Here is a 20,273-nt window from a genome sequence, read left to right on the forward strand (position 1 = left end):
TGGTACGGGCCCTGAGGCTTCTGTACCTTCTTCCTGATGGCAGCAGCGAGACGAGAGGGCGACCTGGGTGATGGGGTCCGTGATGATTGATGCTGCTTTCCTGTGACGTCGCTCTGAGTAGCTGTGCTCAGTGGAGGGGAGGGCTTTACCCATGATGGACTGGGCCATGTCCACTACTTCTTGTAGGATTTTCCATCCAAGGGCATTAGTGTTTCCGTAGCAGGCTGTGATGCAACCAGTCCGTACACTTCCCACCGCATACCTATAAAAGTTTGTTAAAGTTTTAGATGCCACGCCATGCTTCCTTCACCATTCCACTTACTTCTTCAAGGCAGCTGTCGATCCCAGGGGTTAGGAAGCATCTGCTGTGACTGTGGGACAGACAGTCCTTGCCACACTGTGTGCAGCAGAACACTGAGACAGCTCTGTCATCTTGGGCATGGAGCTTTCGGTGGCCTCTCTTTTCCTCTGCTTGCTACATCAGCATGGTCTTATACCTCAAGAGATGCTTTTTCACCTCCCGCTTCCAGGCACACCTGTCTGAGGCGAGTGGTTGCCATGTGTTGGAGCTAGTAAAGGGCCTCCCTGTAGCGCAGCTGGGGTCTTCCTGTTGGCCTCTTTCCAGACTCCAGCTCCCCAAAGAGAAGGTGCTTCAGTATGCGCCCATCTGCCATGTGCAGGACGTGGCCTAGCCAGCACATACACCTCTGTTTGAGGAAGGTGAAGATGGAGGTGGTGCCTGCTCTCTCGAGCACTGTGCTGTTGGTAGACCTCTCTTCCCTGGTGATATCAAGTATGCGCCTGAGGTAGAGCAAATGGAAAGCGTTGAGTCACTGCTGTTGTTTTGTGCTCCGAGTCCAACTTTACACCTGGACTTTGGTGTTCGTGGTGAGTCTGTCGTTGGCCCAGACTCTCTTGGTCAGCGTTGAGAAGGTTGTGTCTGCTTTTCCAATGTGCTTGTTGATCTCACTTTCAACTGGCTGGTTATCCAAGATTGCGGAGCCTGGGTATGTGAATTCGTGGACGACTTCCAGCTCATGGTCGACAACGTTAATGGACGGCTTGTCATCAACGTCTTGCCCCATCACCTGTTTCTTCTTCAGGCTGATCGTCAGGCCGAGCTCTCCACAAAGCAGGCCATGAGATTGTTTAGCTGCTCCTGCTGTGAGTGAGTTGCGACAGCTGCATCATCAGCACTTGCAGGTTCTTCTTGCTCAGAGAGGGCTTGTACGCTGTCCATGCTTTTCTCCTCCTCAATCAGAGGCAACAGCACTTCAGAGTGGGCCTCAAACCAGTCAAAGCCTTGACTGTCTTTTTTCTGAAGGTGGGTATCCCAGTGTTGTAGATGGTGTCCTGCAAGTTTTCCCATCTCTTGCTGACATTGGTGTCGGGAGAGACAGGCAGAGCTTCCTCCAGGGCTTGCACAAACTCAGCTATCTTTATAAGTGCTGGTGTCAATGCATGGCCTTCGGGAATGATGGAGTCTTCTCGGCTGAAGTTTCACCGTGGGGCACACAAGGGAGTGAGCAGGGTCGCAATCTGCAATCTGGTAACTGCGCGTCGCCTTGACTGCTGCGTCTTGCCAGGATGACATCAAGTTGGTGCCAATGTTTGGACTTTGGATGTCTCCATGACACTTTGTGCTGGGGTTTGGTGTTGAAGAAGGTGTTAGAGATACAGAGGTATGAAGGCAGCAGAGTTCAAGGAGGCGCTGGCCGTTTTCATTCATCTTTCCAGTTCCGAACTGTCCCAAACAGGAGGGCCAGCTGTGGTGGTCACTGCCAGCTCCTGCGTTAAAGTCACTGAGAATAAATAGTGGTTCTTGAGAAGGGACTTCTTTGATGCCAGTGCTGAGTTCATCATAGAATTTGTCCTTAGCTTCCTGGGTAGAGGTTAATGTGGACAGATAAGCAATGATTATGCTAACCAGTCCACAGACATTCGAAGCTGATTCCTGAGCAGTCTTTCAGTTCCTTCAGTTGACACCAACTAGGAGACACCAACTAGGCTGCTTTTAATGGCGAAGCCAACACCATCCTCCCTGAGCTCTCCTGGTGGTTTTCCGTGCCAGATGAAGATTAAGTCTTCCTCTCAAAGGCTTCCAGAGGGAGATAGCCTTGTTTCCAGAAGAGCGACGATGTCCACCTGCAGTCTGTTCAGTTTGTTGTTGATGACTGCGGTCCTGTGGGCGTCGCTCATATCTTGCAGGCCTTCTTGCGAGGTCCATACATTCCGAGTACCTATCTTGAGGGCTGGATAGTTTTGACGATTCCTTTTCTTGCAAGGTGTAAGGTTATCGATCCACCATCGGGGGTTCCCTGAGCCCCACACACCCAGTGGAGAAGGTGGACCGTGGCGAGGCAGCACCTATCTGACTGGGCACTGCCCAGTTTGAGGAGGGCGGCGGCTGCCCAGTGAGATCCTAGGACCTGTCCCACCATTAGAAGCAGCCCCTGGCGTCTCACTCTACGCCGATCAGGTGCAGTGGCTTATCACTGGTAATTGCTGCTTGCCGTGTTGCGTCAATGCTGAGGAGCAATGCAGGAGTACCCTCTCCAGGATGCAAGCCTGGGCGGGAAGATTTGAAGAACCGGCTGTTACCCATGCAGCGGGCTCCCCCTCTCCACGTCACTGATGTAGTCCAAGGGATGGGCAAACGCCAATACAGCTTGGCACTAGTGTCATCACAGAGATTGCCAGAGAGAAGTTGTAAACAACATCAAATGGCCTTGGGAATTCCACTTACTGGTCCTCCAATATGCTAAGACCAATGAATTTAAAGTTGCTGACCCTCTCCACCTTTTATCCCCCGATGAGGACTGGCTCATGGACCTCCCGTTTCCCCCTGCAGAAGTCATTAATCAGCTCTCACTCAATCTTGCTGACATAGAGTGAGAGGTTGTGGGACCACTCAGCCAGATTTTAATCTCTCTCTCTCTGCAGATTCATTGCCATCTGTGACGCGGCCAACAATTGTGGCGTTGTCCGCAAACTTCAATATGATATCGGAGCTGTGCTTAGCTGCTTAGTCAAAAATGTAAAGTGAGTATAGCAGAAAGCTAGGCACACAGTGTTGTGATGTGCGTTGGCAATACGGAACCCAAGTGCAAATAAAAGACAGACTCTGATGTAGAGACAGTGATGAGAGTTTATTCATAGGAATTCCAACAGAACACCAGTGGCTCGGCCAAGCAACACCGTGAGAAGTATCATTCTCAAAACTAGGACCCTGTGATTAATGCTAATCAGGCATCCACTTAAATAATACAAGTAACATCGAATCCCTGAACCTATCGAAATAAACTTCACCAGCTTAAACAAAAGGCACCAGGAGACCACACTACAAAGAGAAAAACTCAAGGATCTCTCAATGATTAGTGACTGTCCATAAGCAACAATAAACCAGTTCAAGTGCTCTAAAAGCCTTGATGTCCAACGCTCTCTGGCGCCCTGCATGGAGTGGCAGAACTCATTGTGGGACAGAGCTCCCTACTGACGGCAGAGAGAGACCCAGGCAAACTCAAGGAAAACCTTGAGTGGGGCTCTAAGAGGGAGGCTGAAGCTGGAAGGAGCCTTGAGAAGCCGGAAAGAGCCTTGGAAAACTGGAAGGAGCTTTGAGAAGCCGGAAAGAGCCTTGGAAAACTGGAAGGAGCTTTGAGAAGCTGGAAAGAGCCTTGGAAAACTGGAAAGAACCTTGAGAACCTGGAAACAAGAGACTCAAGACCTAGGGAAGGATCCTGGAAGGATCTTGCTCATATTGTTTTACTCTTCATTGTTTTTCCAGAGGCAATTACAATACAGAAGGCTGTACTCTCAATTTTACTGATTGAGACGGCATAGACAAGCTCTGCTTATCACTGGCTGCCTGTAGATCTGTTTTATTTGTTACATGAGTGTACAATTCTCCCAGTCTGTACCACAACTTTCATTGAGTGGTTATATATAAGGAACTCTAGCTTACTCTTGTTAGGGTTATTTTATTTGTGTTTGCACACTCCAGCCAGGGATCAGCTTTTGGAGCACGGTTCTTCTAAAACTTTACACTATTGATTTGAATCCTAATTTGCTGAATCAAACAAATGTTATCAATAAACTTGTTTGAAGCTCCTAATTGTTATGCAGACCCGAGTCATGGAATCCCAAAACGGGAAACCCAGGTACTTGTGACTCGAACAGAGACAGGAGACACTCAGAACATACACTCGTAATGTAGACTCAGGGCATATGCACTGAGAATAAAAAGCCTCCCCCCCACCAGCCACTGATGTCAAAATGCCACCGCCTATCCTCCGCTGGGTCCTTTTGTCATGACGTGTGCTGGCAATATCGGAACCCAAGTGCAGAGGAAAGACACATGCTGACATAGAGATGGTGAATAACATTTATACATAATAATTTCAAAAGAACATCAATTGCTCAGCTGGATGTATGCATCTTTGCTGTCTAGATATTCCAGTGTTGAATGAAGAGCCAATAAGGTGGCATCTCTGTGGACCTGTTGCTCCACTAGGCAAACTGGATCCAATTCACTTTTCAGGCAGGAATCTATATGTTCCATCACCTACCTCTCAAAGCACTTCATCACACTGGATGTAAATGCGACTGGACAACAGACATTGAGGCAGATTATCACATTCCTCTTAGGCATTGAAGTTCCTTTACTAATCCAATAGTATTCCACATCCATCCCAATATCTCATTATCATGAATCTCAGAAAAATAAAAGCACATTTACCTGATCTGCTGTACAAAATTTAGAATAAAGTTACATCAAAGGTCCTTTCATTGACCTTGTAGTTACTGTTTGTTCTGCTCTGGGACTTTACTGATATTAATGTTCAGCTTTCCCCCTCTACTTGCCTCTCTCTACTTGCAGTTAAGATTTATGTTCGTTCAGCACATGTAATGTGGGGAAAGCCAAAGTTCTCAAAGTCAAAAGTTGATCTTATTGTCTTGTGCACAAGTACATGTGTGCACAGGTTCAATGAAAACGTTACTGGCACCAGCATGGAGTCTTTACATTTTAGAAGGTTTAGGATGTTCAGCTTGTCATTGAACATTTTAACAAACTTCCACAAATGTACTGTTGAAAGTATCCTGACTGGCTGCATGATGGTCTGACACAGTTATTCGAATGTGCAGGGATTTAAGAAGCTGCAGAGAATACTGAACTTTGCCCTATACATCATGGGTGCATTCCCCCCCACCGCCACCCACCATTGCTCGTATCTACGGGAGGTGCTGCTTCAAGAAGGCAACATCTATCATCAAAGATCCCTACCACCCAGGCCAAGTCATCTTCTCACATTACCATCAGACAGGAGGTACAGAGGCCTGAAGTCCCACACCACCAGCTACAAGAACAGTTACTTTCCTTAAACCAACCTGCACAACACGAATCACTCCAGATTAGCAACACTTTGATCCCTTTGATCAACTTGCACAATAATGGACTTTGTTCTTCTTGTCTTCGTATTGTGTTCTTTGTCATTGACCCTACTAGGGGATCAGCTATACAGGACTGGGTATTCTGTTATGAACCGGAGGTGATTAGGGAGCTTAAGGTAAAAGAACTTTTAGGAGACAATGATCTCAATATGATTGAGCTCAACTGATAGGGAGAAAGAAGTAAAGTCTGATGTAGCAGTATTTCAGTGGAGTAAAGCAAATTACAGTGGCATGAGAAAGGAATTGGCCAAAGTAAATCGGAAGGAGAAGCTAGCAAGGATGACAGCAGAGCTGAAATGATGTTAATTTCTGGGGAAAATGAGGAATACCATTGACAAGGTGTCATAAATGAGGCTGCTTACCAAGTTAAAAGCCCATGGTATTACAGGAAATTTACTAGCATTGTTAGAGAATTGGATGATTGGTAGGAGACAGTGAGCATGATTTCAGGGATCCTTTTCTGGTTGGCTGCCAGTGACTAGTGATGTAACGCAGGGCTCAGTTTTGGGACCACTACTTTTTATGTTGTATATAAATGATTTCGATGATGGAATAGGTGGCTTTGTCGCCAAGTTGGCAGATTATACGAAGATTGGTGGAGGGGCAGGTAGTGTTGAGGAAACAGGAAGGCTGCAGAAGAACAGACAGATGAGGAGAACGGGCAAGAAAGTGGGAAATGAAATACAATGTTGGAAAATGCATGGTCATGCACTTTGGTAGTAGAAATAAATGTGCAGACTATTTTCTAAATGAGGAGGAAATTCAGAAATCTGAGATGCAAATGGACTTGGGAGTCCTTGTGCAGAACACACTAAGGGTTAAATTGCAGGTTCAGTTGATGGTGAGGAAGGGAAATGCAATGTTTGCATTCATTAGCATTTTTTAAATTTTTTTTATTTTTTTATTGAGTTTTCAAATGATTACAGAAGGAAAAAAATTATCTACCTTTCCCCCCTCCCCTTAACCCCTCCCCCCAACATCCCTGTAGAAGAAAAGAAAAAGAAAAAGAAGAAAAAAGAAAGAAAGAATGCCTGGATATTGGAAGATCCCCACATGCTCCACGGAGTTCGTAATAACTTTAGTATATATATTTATTTCTTTCCCCAAATAACCAATTATTTTATCTTCGGAGCACCTATATATTTAATCCTGTCTTTTGTAAATAAGGGCGCCAAATTTTCAAAAATGTTTCATATTTATCTCTTAAATTACAAGTAATTTTTTCAAGTGGAATACAGCTGGAAATTTCTTTCTTCCAACAATCTATACTTAAGTATGAATCCGATTTCCAAGTAACTGCAGTAGCCTTTTTGGCTACTGCCAGTGCAATTTTTATGAATTCTTTCTGATATTTATTCAATTTGGGTTTCGGTTTTATCCCTTCAATATCGTCTAATAAAAATAATATTGGGTTATGTGGAAGTTGTGTTCCAATAATTTGTTCCAGTAAAACTCTTAAATTTGTCCAAAAAGGTTGAATTTTAGAACAAGACCAAGTAGAATGTAAAAAAGTACCAATTTCTTGGTTACATTGGGAACACTGATCAGATAAATTTGGGTTTAATTTATTTTATTTTATTTATTAGCATTTATTTTGAGGTCTAGAATATGAGAGCAGGGATGTGATGATGAGGCTTTATAAGGCACAGATGAGGCCTCACCTTGAGTATTGTGAAGAGTCTGGGGTTCCTCACTGAAGAAAAGATGTGCTGGCAATGGAGAGGGTTTGGAGGAGGTTCACACGGATGATTCCAGAAATAAAAGGGTTATCAAATAAGGAATACTTGATGGCTCTGGGTCTGTACTCGCTGCAACTTAGAAGGAGTGAGAGGCAGCTGAAGAGGCTAGGTCATTGGGTGTATTTAAGGCAGATATTGATAGGTTCTTGATTGGACATGGCATCAAAGGTTACGAGGAGAAGACCAGTGAGTGGGGATGAGGAAGGGAAAGAAGGATCAGCCATGATTGAATGGTGGAACAGACTCGGTGGGTAAATGGCTAAATTCTGCTCCTGTGTCTTACGGTTGTATAATTTATACATACTTTGATAATAAATGTACCAGGAACTTTGAACATGCCTGATGACAGATGGTAGACTGTAGCATCTGGAGCCTTGGAGTTTCTGAAATTACCGCAGAGAAGGCGGGGCAGTGGGGAGAAGGGGAATTACAGAGAAAGAGAAAGGTACCTGGTGAAACCACGGCTCTCATTTCCTTCCACACTTTGAGATACCTCAACCTTCCTTCAGTCACATTCTCAGGAAGATCGACAGACACCACTCCAGGACGGGAAACCGGCAACTCACACCTACAGAGTCAGGGTGAGAAATTAAAGACTCTGTCTACATTTCTCACTGCCTCAGTAAACCAGCCAGCGTAATTAAATATCCCACCCACCATGGACATTTTCCCTTCTCCCCACCCCTCCCATCAGACACCACCAGGTTCAATGGGAAATTCTATCTCGCTGTTATAAGACTATTGAACAGTCCTCTTGGATGATATAATGGATCCATCCATCTACCACGTCATGGCCTTCCACCTTACGGTCTGCCTGCACTGCACTCTCTCTGTAACTGTGACACTTCATTCCGCACTCTGTTGCTGTTTTCCACTGTAATACAATACTGTGCCAAAGTTTTAGGCACATTTATATAGCCAGAGAGCCTAGGACTTCCGCAGAGTACTGTAGTAATTTTGTGTACTGCTGCTACAAAAGAAAACAAACGAATTTCATGACATATGCCAGTGATGATAAACCCGATTCTGAGGTGGGTCTCTATTGTGGACTGAGAGTGGGAAGGGGGCAGGGAGAGGGGAATCATGGTTGGGAAAATGGGAAGGGAGCAGGAAGCAGCAGAGAGACATTCTGTAATGATTAAATTATCAATTATTTGGAATCAAATGACCTACACTGTTGTAAGGAAATAATCTGTATGGAAGGCATCTAAAACAAAGTTTAATGTAACAATAATAAATCAATTGCCAATATACATCAGAGACACAACAGCAACCTGGTCTCAGAGTTTCAGATAAAATTTACTCACGTCTTCAAAAAGGCTTGAATATCCTGAGGGAAAAGAGAGAGAGTAGAATTGAGTGAAACTGTTGCTGAAATCTCTGGAAAGAATCACAGTGAGGGCTGGAGCACGAAGGCTAAACACTCACCCAGAGGGAAGGCTCCGAAACATTGGATTGATTTCCATGTTCCATCTTTTCCTGAATTATCTTTCGAGGACTATATTTAACTACTGTTCCACAGCCAGACCCTTCACTCTGAGGGTACTTCTCTAAATCCTCCAAAACCCTCTTCTCTTCTCCTCAAGAACTGAACTGTTTGAACAGCTACTTCCCTTCAACCATTCAGTTCCTGAAGCAATCAGCCAAACCCAAATCAGTTTAGAATCACCATTACCACTTTGATCTCTTGCACCAAAATGGACTTTGTTGTAGTTATATTCTTCTGAATAAAAGTTGTATAAAATTTATGTTGTGAGGAAGGGCCACTTTCTAGGATCAGAAAAGACTGCAGAAGGTTGCAGACTCAGGCAGCTCTATCACGGGCACTCCCTTCCCTTGCATTGAGGACATCTTCAAAGACAATGTACCAAGCAGACAGCATCCATTTTTAAGGAACCTCTCACCTAGGACATGCTAAGTGGCGCAGGCAGCAGTTCAGAGATTTCTACCCTGGAGCTTTTCAGCTTTCTGCCTAACTCTCTATATCCTCTCTTCAGGACCTCCTCTCTTTTCCTACCTACGCAGTCTGCACCAATAAGCACCTCGACCTCCAGCTGTCACCCTCCCCCTTTAGGATATTGTGGAACCGATCGGACACACCCCTGACCTGAGCACCTGGGAGGCAGCATACCATCTGGGAGTCTCTTTCACGTCCGCAGAACCTGCTGTCTGCTCCTCTACCTAAGGAACCCTTAGGAATCCTTACAACTGCACTCCTCTTCTCTTTCCTTCACTTCTGCTTCCCCCTGGTGGTTGTTTCCCCCAACAGTATTTAAACGGTATACTTATTATCAAGGCAAACTGCCACTGCGGTACTTGGCACTGTCTATCTATTCCCTTTACCTCCCCTGACAGTCGCCCAGGTATCCACCTGCTGTAACCTAGAGGTGAGTACCTCCCTGTATCTCCTGTCTATCACCTCCTCGTTTTCCTGTATGAGTTGAAGGTCATACAGCTGCAGTTCCAGTTCCTCAACACCCTCTCTAAGGAGCTGCAGCTCGATGCACTTCACGCAGATGTAATTATCAGGGAGACTGGACGTCCCACAAACTTCCCACATCTCACACAGGGAGCATACCTCTAACTCCAGATTCATTCTCAGTGCACTACCTCCATGTACTAACTGAGGGAAAAAGTTACTGGTAACTTTCTTACTTACCCAGAACTTCTGTTTGTGCTTGCCCAAGCCCGTTCTCACCCAAGCATGTTGAGCCAAGTCCAAACTGAGGAACTGAGGATATATAAAAAAAATCATTTTGAACCTATGTAACCTCTGGCTAAAAGAATAATTGGGACTGAACAGGAATTTTTGAACTGAAGTAAACTCTGTCTTCAGCAGTTCGCAAAAAATCCGGCTTATACTAGTTCTCTCTTAATTTGCAGAGAGGCATTGAGAATTTGATAAATTGTACATTGTACTCTCGTTTGAGTAGGCAGGAGGAGGACTCACCGATAACAACAGGAATGAATATCCATCTGTAATTAAGTCAGGGTCTAGCAAAGGGAATAACTGATAAGGACTGGATAACACATCCATCTGTAATTAAACCTTGATTTAATGGACTCTCTTATCCATAACTAAATTTTGCACCAACAGACTTGGTGGGCATACCACTTCTAATGACATCTTGCAACAGTAATGTATGGGACTTACTATGTATAAATATACAGCTGTAACCAGAGAGAAGCAGTCCTCTTGTCAGATGGTGGCAGTGCTTACGTGTCTTCCCTTTGACAACTGGGACTCTAACTCCAGCAGGGGAGTGTGCAATAAACCGTGGTGACGATAAGAAGCTGGTCTCCCGGGTTTTATTCAGATTCTACTTTAACAGAACCACTCTAACCTTGCAGCGCTCACACAATGGCCGCTCTGCTTACACCTGCTCACTTTTTACTGGCCCCAGGCTGACGACCACTGTTTCACCAATGAACGACCTCTTACGCTTACACCAGTCGGCTGATATCTACCGGAAAATCTGCTTCTGTGCGCCCAAAGACCCGGGATCTTTGGGAACAGAGCTCGGAAAAAGCGGTGTAACTGGCTTTTAACATCGTAAACCAGTGGGTTGTAGTTATGTCTCCCGCCCGCTGGGGAAAAAACGGAGACACCTCCTTCTTCCTTATGAGGAAGAGAGAGAACCTGCGGTATGTCCAGTGTCGGGTGGAATGCGAAGTCTCTGGGGTAACTGCAAGTCTGTGTCTTTGCTCACACATGTGCGTGGTGGGTGCCAATGCTTTTTTTTGCTGGTGGGGGATCATTGCTGCCACTTATGCACGGGGGGGAGGGGAACTGGGGGGAACTTTGGGGTTCTTAAGTTTAACTGTTGTTCGTTCTTTGGGGCACTCCTCTGTTTTCATGGATGGTTGCGAAAAATAAGCCTTCCAGGATGTATATTGTATACATTTCTCTGACGTTAAATTGGACCTTTGAACCTTTGAACTTTGAAAAGTTTTAAGTGAAACAGTTCTTTCTGCACTTTACGTGAAAGAGCTCCCCCTACATTTTGTGTGAGAATATTCCTCCTGTGTTTTGTGCGGAGAAGTCCCTGCCACAAATTGTGCGCAAGAAATCACCCTGCATTTTTGGATTAAATATTCCCCCAAACATCTTGTGTGAAAGGGTTCTCTCTGCACTTGTGTGAAACAACTCCTCCAGTGATCCACGTGAAAGAATCTCCTCCAGCATCTCGTGTGAAGTTCCCCAAAAAACTGTATGTGACACCATTTCACCTGCATTTTGTGTGAAACAGTTCCTCCCCCATTTTGTTAGTGTTGACCCTTCATCCGCTGTGTCCACACTGACCATCCAATAACACCATTTCATTCCCTCCGCATTACGATCAGCTCCCGTTTACCTACCCTCTGGAGACAGTTTACAGTGGCCAATTAGGCTACTAACCGACATGCTTTTCAGATATTTGTGGGTGGGGTGGGGGAAACCAGGTGGGTATAACAAGAATGCCAAACTCCACGCAGACAGCACCAATAAAGGTCTCTATTGAACCCTGGGTCACTCAAGCTGAGCTGCAGCTGCTCTACTCACTGTGTCACCGTGCTGCCCCACCCACACCAGCCCAGCCCTGTGGAAGTGCTGTGACTGTAATAGACAATAGACAATAGGTGCAGAAGTAGACCATTCAGCCCTTCGAGCCTGCACCACCATTCTGGGATCATGGCTGATCATCTACTATCAATACCCGGTTCCTGCCTTGTCCCCATATCCCTTGATTCCCCTATCCATAAGATACCTATCTAGCTCCTTCTTGAAAGCATCCAGAGAATTGGCCTCCACTGCCTTCCGAGGCAGTGCATTCCAGACCCCCAGAACTCTCTGGGAGAAGTTTTTCCTTAACTCTGTCCTAAATGACCTACCCCTTATTCTCAAACCATGCCCTCTGGTACTGGACTCTCCCAGCACCTGGAACATATTTCCTGCCTCTATCTTGTCCAATCCCTTAATAATCTTATATGTTTCAATCAGATCCCCTCTCAATCTCCTTAATTCCAGCGTGTACAAGCCCAGTCTTTCTAACCTCTCTGCATAAGACAGTCCGGACATCCCAGGAATTAACCTGGTGAATCTACGCTGCACTTCCTCTATAGCCAGGATGTCCTTCCTTAACCCTGGAGACCAAAACTGTACACAATACTCCAGGTGTGGTCTCACCAGGGCTCTGTACAAATGCAAGAGGATTTCCTTGCTCTTGTACTCAATTCCCTTTGTAATAAAGGCCAACATTCCATTAGCCTTCTTCACTGCCTGCTGCACTTGCTCATTCACCTTCAGTGACCGATGAACAAGTAATGCATTGGAACCACCTCCCTCTCATCTCCACCACTCCAGCACAGTCCAGCTGCCTCAGAGGAACGGAGGTTAGAAAAGCCCCAACACAGGTAGGAAAAGGGAGGAGGTCCTGCAGAGAGAATTTTGTCAGCTACATCGAAAGCTGAAAAGCAGGACCTCCAGGGTAGTAATCTTTGGATTGCTGCCTTTGTCACACGCCGGGGAGTGTCAGAATAGGAGGATTTGGCCGATTAATGTGTGGCTGAGGAACTGATGAAGGGGGCAGGGTCCCAGATTTCTGGATCATCGGGGTCTCTTCTGGGGAGGGCATGACAGAAGAGGGTTGGTGACACCTGAATGAGGGGGACCAATACCCTTTGCGGGCGTGTTTGCTGGAAGTGCTGGGGAGGGTTTTAAGTAACTTGGCAGGAGAATGGGAAACTGAGTGAGCGGGCAGTTGGTATACAGACAGAGGCAGTGTGTAGTGAGTCTGTCAGGAAGGGCAGGCAGACAAGGGAGAAAAATTGCAGTCAGTGGACTGAGTGCAGTGTAACGGGGGACAAGATCATAAAGGGTGATGAATATTGATGGTGATTTGAATGCACGCAGTAAGCGGAATAAGGTAGGTGATCTTGTAGCACAGTTACAGACTGGTCATTATAACAGCATAGGTATCACTGAGTCGTGGCTAAGAGGTCATAGTTGGGAGCTCGATATCCAAGGGTACATATTGTATCGAAAGGACAGGCAGGTAGGCAGAGGGGAGTGGGTGGCTGTGTTGGAAAAAAAATTCAAACAAAACCTTAGAAAGACGTGATGAGATTGGAAGATGTAGAATCCTTGTGGGTAGAGTTAAGGAACTCCAAGGGCAAAAAGACCCTGATGGGAGTTACATACAGGCCTCTGAGCAGTAGTCAGGATGTGGGTACAAATTGGGAACAGACAGGGGCAGGGAAGGATGGGGAGAGGAAGGGAGATGAGGTAAAAGGAGAGTAGGTTTGAAGGTTGCTTTGGTGGAGATCTGATCAGAAGCAGCCAGAAGCAAAAGCAGAGTTGGACATTCCACAGGAATGTGGGACTGGTTTTGGGAAAAGGGTATCTGGAGAGGAGAGACACTATCTGTGTTTGTGTGGGCACGGGTAACAGGGCGGGTTTGCTGGTGTGAATCAGGACAGCCCATTTCCCCACTGGCTTGCAAATTCCTCAGTCAGTCCGGATCGGGAGCAGCATCTCCAACACCATCACACTGAGCACGGGGCCCCCCTGGGTTGTGTGCTCAGTCCACTGCTGACCCACGACTGTGCTGCAACACACAGCTCGAACCATATCATCAAGTTCGCCGATGACACGACCGTGGTGGGTCTCATCAGCAAGAACGACGAGTCAGCTTACAGAGAGCAGGTGCAGCAGCTAATGGACTGGTGCAGATCCAACAACCTGTCTCTTAATGTGAACGAAACACGGAGCGACCACTCCCCGCTGAACATCGACGGCTCCTCGGTAGAGATCGTTAAGAGCACCAAATTTCTTGGTGTTCACCTGGCGGAGAATCTCACCTGGTCCCTCAACATCAGCTCCATAGCAAAGAAAGCCCAGCAGCATCTCTACTTTCTGTGAAGGCTGAGGAAAATCCATCTCCCACCCCCCCATTCTCATCACATTCTACAGGGGTTGTACTGAGAGCATCCTGAGCAGCTGCATCACTGCCTGGTTTGGAAATTGCACCATCTCAGATCGCAAGACCCTGCAGCGGATAGTGAGGTCAGCTGAGAAGATCATCGGGGTCTCTCTTCCCACCATCACGGACATTTACACTACACGCTGCATCGGCAAAGCAAACAGCATTATGAAGGACCCCATTCACCCCTCATACAAACTCTTCTCCCTCCTGCCGTCTGGGAAAAGGCACCGAAGCATTCCGGCTCTCACGACCAGACTATGTAACAGTTTCTTCCCCCAAGCTATCAGACTCCTCAATACCCAGAGCCTGGACTGACACCTTACTGCCCTATGGTCCTGTTTATTATTTATTGTAATGCCTGCACACTGTTTTGTACACTTTATGCAGTCCTGGGTAGGTCTGTAGTCTACTGTAGTTGTTGTGTGTGTGTTTTTTCTCTGTGTTTTTTTTTACGTAGTTCAGTCTAGTTTTTTGTACTGTGTCATGTAAACCATGGTCCTGAAAAACGTTGTCTCATTTTTACTGTGTACTGTACCAGCTGTTATGGTCAAAATGACAATAAAAGTAACTTGACTTGACTTCTGGCAAGAGCCAAGAGAAAACCCATGTGCAGACAGGAATTATGCACGAACTTCTGCTACTCTACCATGGTGCCCCCATGGTAATTATTTGGGCTGAATCAATCCTCACTCACATGGGGCTGAGGTCGCCACCTGGTGCTACATCAAGGAACTGCACTGGGATTTCCACACCTAACACAGGATTGGATTGTTACCAATGGCAGAGGACCATCTCAGTTCCAGCAATCACACAGGGGTCAAACACCGCTGCCTACGCCTGAATGTTTTGGACTTTCTACTGAAGTGACTGTACTTAGGAAGGTGTTTTGATCTTATTTGCCAAGATAATTAATTTCACTCACAGTTATTTAAGACAGTTTGTATCCCCCAGACAAGGAAGTGACACTTCCAGTACCCTGAGGAGCACTTGGAGATCTTGAAATTCCAATCTCATTTTTACATCTTGTATTGCTCCTTCAAGAGAAGAGATTTCATCGACGGTTCTCTTTAAATTGTTTCCCAGTTGTGTTAGGATTTTGTCCGCTTCTCTCTGCAGCTCTGCTTCCATCTGCTGTTGCTTCTCACGCAGGAACTGGTGCATCTTCTCAAATCCAGCCCTGATCCCACAGCTCCGTCCATCCACCTGGTCCTGTATCACATCGGTTGTCCCATCTTGGATGGAGTTCCAGTAGGTCTATGGATCACAACCATTTACAGCCAGAACCCACAAATAGATGGTTAAGGAAATTTGTGTCTCATAACACCGACAAATCTAAAGAAATGTTGCAACTGCTTGATCCCAACAATCCTACACAGAATGAGGCATGGGTACTTAGGAAAATGATCAGAGCATGGCAGAAGGAAATGCGGGAGGTAGATTTTAACTTTAGGAATACTCTTGAGGCAGCTAAAGTGTTTTCTCTTTGAGAAAATACACGGGATATCACGGGGGATTATGCGGGCCAGGACCGAAGCCAGCAGAGAGAAGCAACACAACACTGGAGCGCACCTTCACCCCATCAGGGAAGCTGCTGTCGGCCCTGAAACAGCAGTACAGCCCTGAAATCTGCTGTTTCTGATGTGGTCAAATGGGTCATTATGCCCAGAACTGTAGAGCTGACAGTTCCTGTCATTTAAATCCTAACAAAAATCAGAGATTGGAGTCACAGAAGGGTCAGAGTATGTTGGAAATTTGGTAAATACCTCAAACTTGTTGAATGCTATTTCCGTGTGCATGATGAATAACTTCCGACATTTCTTTGTTTTAAAGGCTTGGAGACATGCATTTCCTCAATGGTATCAGATTATTACTGTATATTCTGGCAATGGTTTAACCCTTAGGAACAAGAGATTTTCTGTAATGGTTTAAAGTGTGAATGGTTTGTATGCTTTAATTTTGTAAAATGTGGCCACATGTGGGTGAGAGAGAGAGAGAGAGAGAGACGAAAGAGGGAGGGAGCAAGGGAGACAACAAACATGAACAGGAGCTGTTTTAAGAGACCATGCCCTTAAGAGGTTGAATCAATGTGTTAGTGTGTCAGGGCCCCCACCAGGCTGTTTTTTTTTCTTCTCCTTGTTTCTTGGAAAGTGTGTAAAAGTTTTTCATAATGGGAATTAACTGCTTGTTCCAAGTTTTGCTGTTACTCATGGAAGGTTCTGAAAGAAGAACAGCGCAAGCATAGATTTTTGGAGAGGGGTAAGGAGATTAGAAAGCAATACACAAGAAAAAGATAATAAACAACGGGAAAACACAAAGGAAAAAGCCCTGTTTTAATTTTTTTGTAATGGCTCCTCATCAGTACAGATGGGAGAGACGAGAACTGGGGGCAGTGTATATGTAGAGGTTGAAGATCACCAGGACAGGCCTGGTATAACCTCAAGGTTACTCAACACCATGAGTGCACAGGCAGCAGAAGTGACAGCTGTACCAGATGTGGTTAACACCAAAAATATTCTCTGCTCGAATCTGTCATACTGTCTGATAGCATGTACGTTTGTTATAGCCTTACAAAAACATTTGCCTCTTTGGGAAGTAAGTGGGTTTGTTTCAGCCGACAGAAATCCCCTTCCATCTGCTGCTCTGCTGTGATATGTACTTAAAGAAGCGAAGGGGAGTCATAAAGGTGAAAGTCCACTCAAAATTATCCCCTTTGGGGAATAGGAAGGCTGATGAGTTAGCAAAGCAAGGTGCTTTAAATAGGCAGGAATGGCAGCCACAGATTAGGGAGATGGGAAGGCAGAAAGAACAACAGGTTGAGGGTATGGATTTAACTGAGGAGTAGAAGAAAGATAAAGAATTTGAAAAAGCAGAAGGAGCATGCTCAGAAACATACAAAGAGCACAAGGGTGCACATGTTAACAATGGAGTAGTCCAGTTTGAAGGAGAGCTTGCGCTCCCACAGGGAGGAAGAAATCAGATGGTCCATTGGTACCATGATCTATGGGGACACCAATAGCACCCTGGAAAAGAGAAGGAGGTGTGTTCGTGGCCAAGGATGAAGGACAACATGGAACACTATGTCAAGACTTGCTCGATTTGTCCACAATATAATCCTGATAGAAATGTAAAGAAAGGAGCCCTCCAACATACCACACTAGTGGAGGGCCCTTGGACAATTTACAGATATATTATGTTGGACCTTTGCCGCCCACCCCAGGGTGGTACAAGTATCTCATCATGGTAGATTCTTTCACCAAATGGGTGGAAGCTTTCCCAATTCAGACTAACATGGCCAAAGCCATGGCAAAAATCTTATTGGAAAGGGTTTTCACTCACCGGGGATTAACTCAGTCTAGAATCAGATCAAGGCCCACATTTTACAGCCCGGATAATGCAAGATGTCATGGCACTGTTAAGGATCAAGGTGAGATTTCATGTACCCTATTGACCACAGTCTAGAGAAATTGTGGAAAGGATGAACTGAACTTTGAAAAAGTATGATGGCCAAAACAGTGAAACAACATGGAACAACAGGGTAGGTAGTTTTGCCTTATGTACTGATGATAATAAGGAATACAGTGGCATCATCGACAGGTTACACCCCCCATAAACTCATGTCCGGAAAAGACATGAGAGGGTTGGAGGATTTGTTTGGATCAGACTTGTGGGAACCCGAAGTAGATGGGAATTTGTTGAAAAAGTGGTTACAGTAATTGGTAGAGATAGTGAAAGAGGCCAATTATGTGGCAGCCCATCAACTATGAAAGACAAGGCCACAGAGTAAGCCTATTTTGACTCGAGTCAGTCCCATAGAATTAAGTCCAGGACTAAGTGATGATTAGAATACAATAACCTTTATAAATCCAAGGTTTGCAGGGCCCTAAGGAATTATAGACAAAGTCCATCAGTATACAGGGTACTGAGTTCTCCAGAAAAAAATGGATGGTTCCACATCACACAGTTGAAATTGGTGGGGGAGAAAGAGGGAATGTTATCATCATTGGCACGTAACAATCGATGTACATGATGGTCCCACTATCAGAGACCTGACAATCGATGTACATGATGGTCCCACTTTCAGAGACCTGACAACCGATGTACATGATGGTCCCACTATCAGAGACCTGACAATCGATGTACATGATGGTCCCAATATCAGAGACCTGACAATCAATGTACATGATGGTCCCAATATCGAGACCTGACAATCGATGTACATGATGGTCCCACTTTCAGAGACCTGACAATCGATGTACATGATGGTCCCACTATCAGAGACCTGACAATCGATGTACATGATGGTCCCAATATCAGAGACCTGACAATCGATGTACATGGTAATCCTGATTTGGAAGATTTGAGATTGGAACAGCTGTTCAAGTAGATTGCAACAGAGCTAACCAAGGAGGAATAATTTTCATTCTCACATTCTGAGAATCAGGGGAGTTTGTAAAGAAAAGGAAAGAAAAAGCATGTTGGTTCCTGCCTCCCCTGTCTGGAAACAAAATTAGGTAGGGGAGAAAAGATGGATGGATTGAGTCCAAAGACAATTAGGAGCCTGGATTGGATGGAATAGAAAACAGACAGAAAATATGGACTTAAAATGATTTATGATTGAAACTTGAAACTGGAAATAAGAGCAGAAATTACCAGGTGTGTTACAGGTTTAATTCAATATGATGAGAGTAATGTAAAATTGACTACCTACAACTTCAAGTAGCTGGAATTACACCAGAGTCCAAATACAGTGAGATCCAGTGTAACACCAAGGGGGAGGATTAGTGTTAGAAGATACAGGGGAAGTTGTCACTTTGGTACCAGGGTACCAGCATATGCAGGTAATTTTTAATCTAACGGAAATAATGGTGTTTGAATGGTGCTTGTCCACAACAAGACGGCTATTTACTCATTTCCTTGGGAGACAACAAAGGGGGAGTGAGTTTAAACTCAGTCAAAAACAGAAAAAGAGAGGACTATTGGAATTAGTGGAAATATGTTATGCATCAAGGTTTGCAATGGTCAATACTTCAGATACAGCAGAGTTAGGAAACCAGATATTGCCCCTTCAGCAGAAATGTTGAATATTACTGAAGAAAATTATCAGAATCAGAAACAAACTTATCAAATTAGTTTGGAGTGCATCTCAGGTAACTCTGGATTTAGTTACATTTCTGAAGTCCCTTCAAGATGCCACAAATCTGATAACTGACCACACAGACCTCATATCTAAGGGAACGCATAAAGCTGAGATCTGTGTTACATATACTGGTTGGTTGTTTGCCTTCGTTGGTATGGCTCAATGTACATCAAGTACAAAATTGGGTATCAGACGAGCAACTAAAACAAGGGGTTGGGGAAAAGTGCCCTTGTGTCATATTAGAAGACTTACACTGATCAATAGATACTGGGTATGTGTAATGATGGTAAAGGGCAGTTCTACGTCGGTGTGGTATTTCATTTTCTGACACGGAAATAATTTGACCTACTCTTTGAAAAGAGTTCACAATGTGGGCAAATATCATGAGAGTACTTGGATATTCTTAAGTAACGCACCAACATATGCTATTGTTGTGAATGGTCCCAGGAAAGGGATAAATTTATCAAGATGTCATCAAAGGCCCCTACAATTCACCTACTGATGGAACCGGTCTATCAACTGCGCCAGAGCCACAGCATTACACACCGTCCTCACTCAGCTGGAGAAGAGCGATGCATACGTTAGAATGCCGTCCCTGGACGTCCCAGAATGCCGTCCCTGGACATCCTGGACATCCTGAACATCCCGGAATGCTGTCCCTGGACATCCTGAACATCCTGGAATGCTGTTCCTGGACATCCTGGAATGCCGTCCCTGGACATCCCGGAATGCCGTCCCTGGACGTCCTGGAATGCCGTTCATCATTCAACATAAAAGTTCCCTCCAGACTTGACAGGAAGCTCAGAGGCCTCGGCCTACATCCCACCTTGTGCAGCTGGATCCTAGACTTCCTACTGGATCACCGACAGGTCCTAAGGATGGGCTCCCTCACCTCTGCCTCTCAACGCAGGTGCCCCCAGACTTGTGTCCTGAGCCCCCTCCTCTACTCCCCTTACACCCACGACTGTGCTGCCACACACAACT

The 20,273-nt window shown here is 45.3% G+C and overlaps 1 protein-coding gene across 2 annotated transcripts in view; it reads right to left on the reverse strand.

Annotated features, from left to right (window-relative positions):
• The window catches only part of LOC140718858 (zinc-binding protein A33-like), a 46,564-nt gene that overhangs the window by 7,208 nt on the left and 19,083 nt on the right, over positions 1-20,273 (reverse strand). For both annotated transcript variants that reach the window (XR_012096819.1, XR_012096818.1), the window contains exon 5: positions 7,637-7,755. The gene's annotated coding sequence lies outside the window, so the exon portion shown is untranslated. The remainder of the gene's footprint in view (positions 1-7,636; positions 7,756-20,273) is intronic.

The sequence above is a fragment of the Hemitrygon akajei genome, chromosome 2 (assembly GCF_048418815.1).
Source record: "Hemitrygon akajei chromosome 2, sHemAka1.3, whole genome shotgun sequence".
Lineage (NCBI taxonomy): Eukaryota > Metazoa > Chordata > Chondrichthyes > Myliobatiformes > Dasyatidae > Hemitrygon > Hemitrygon akajei.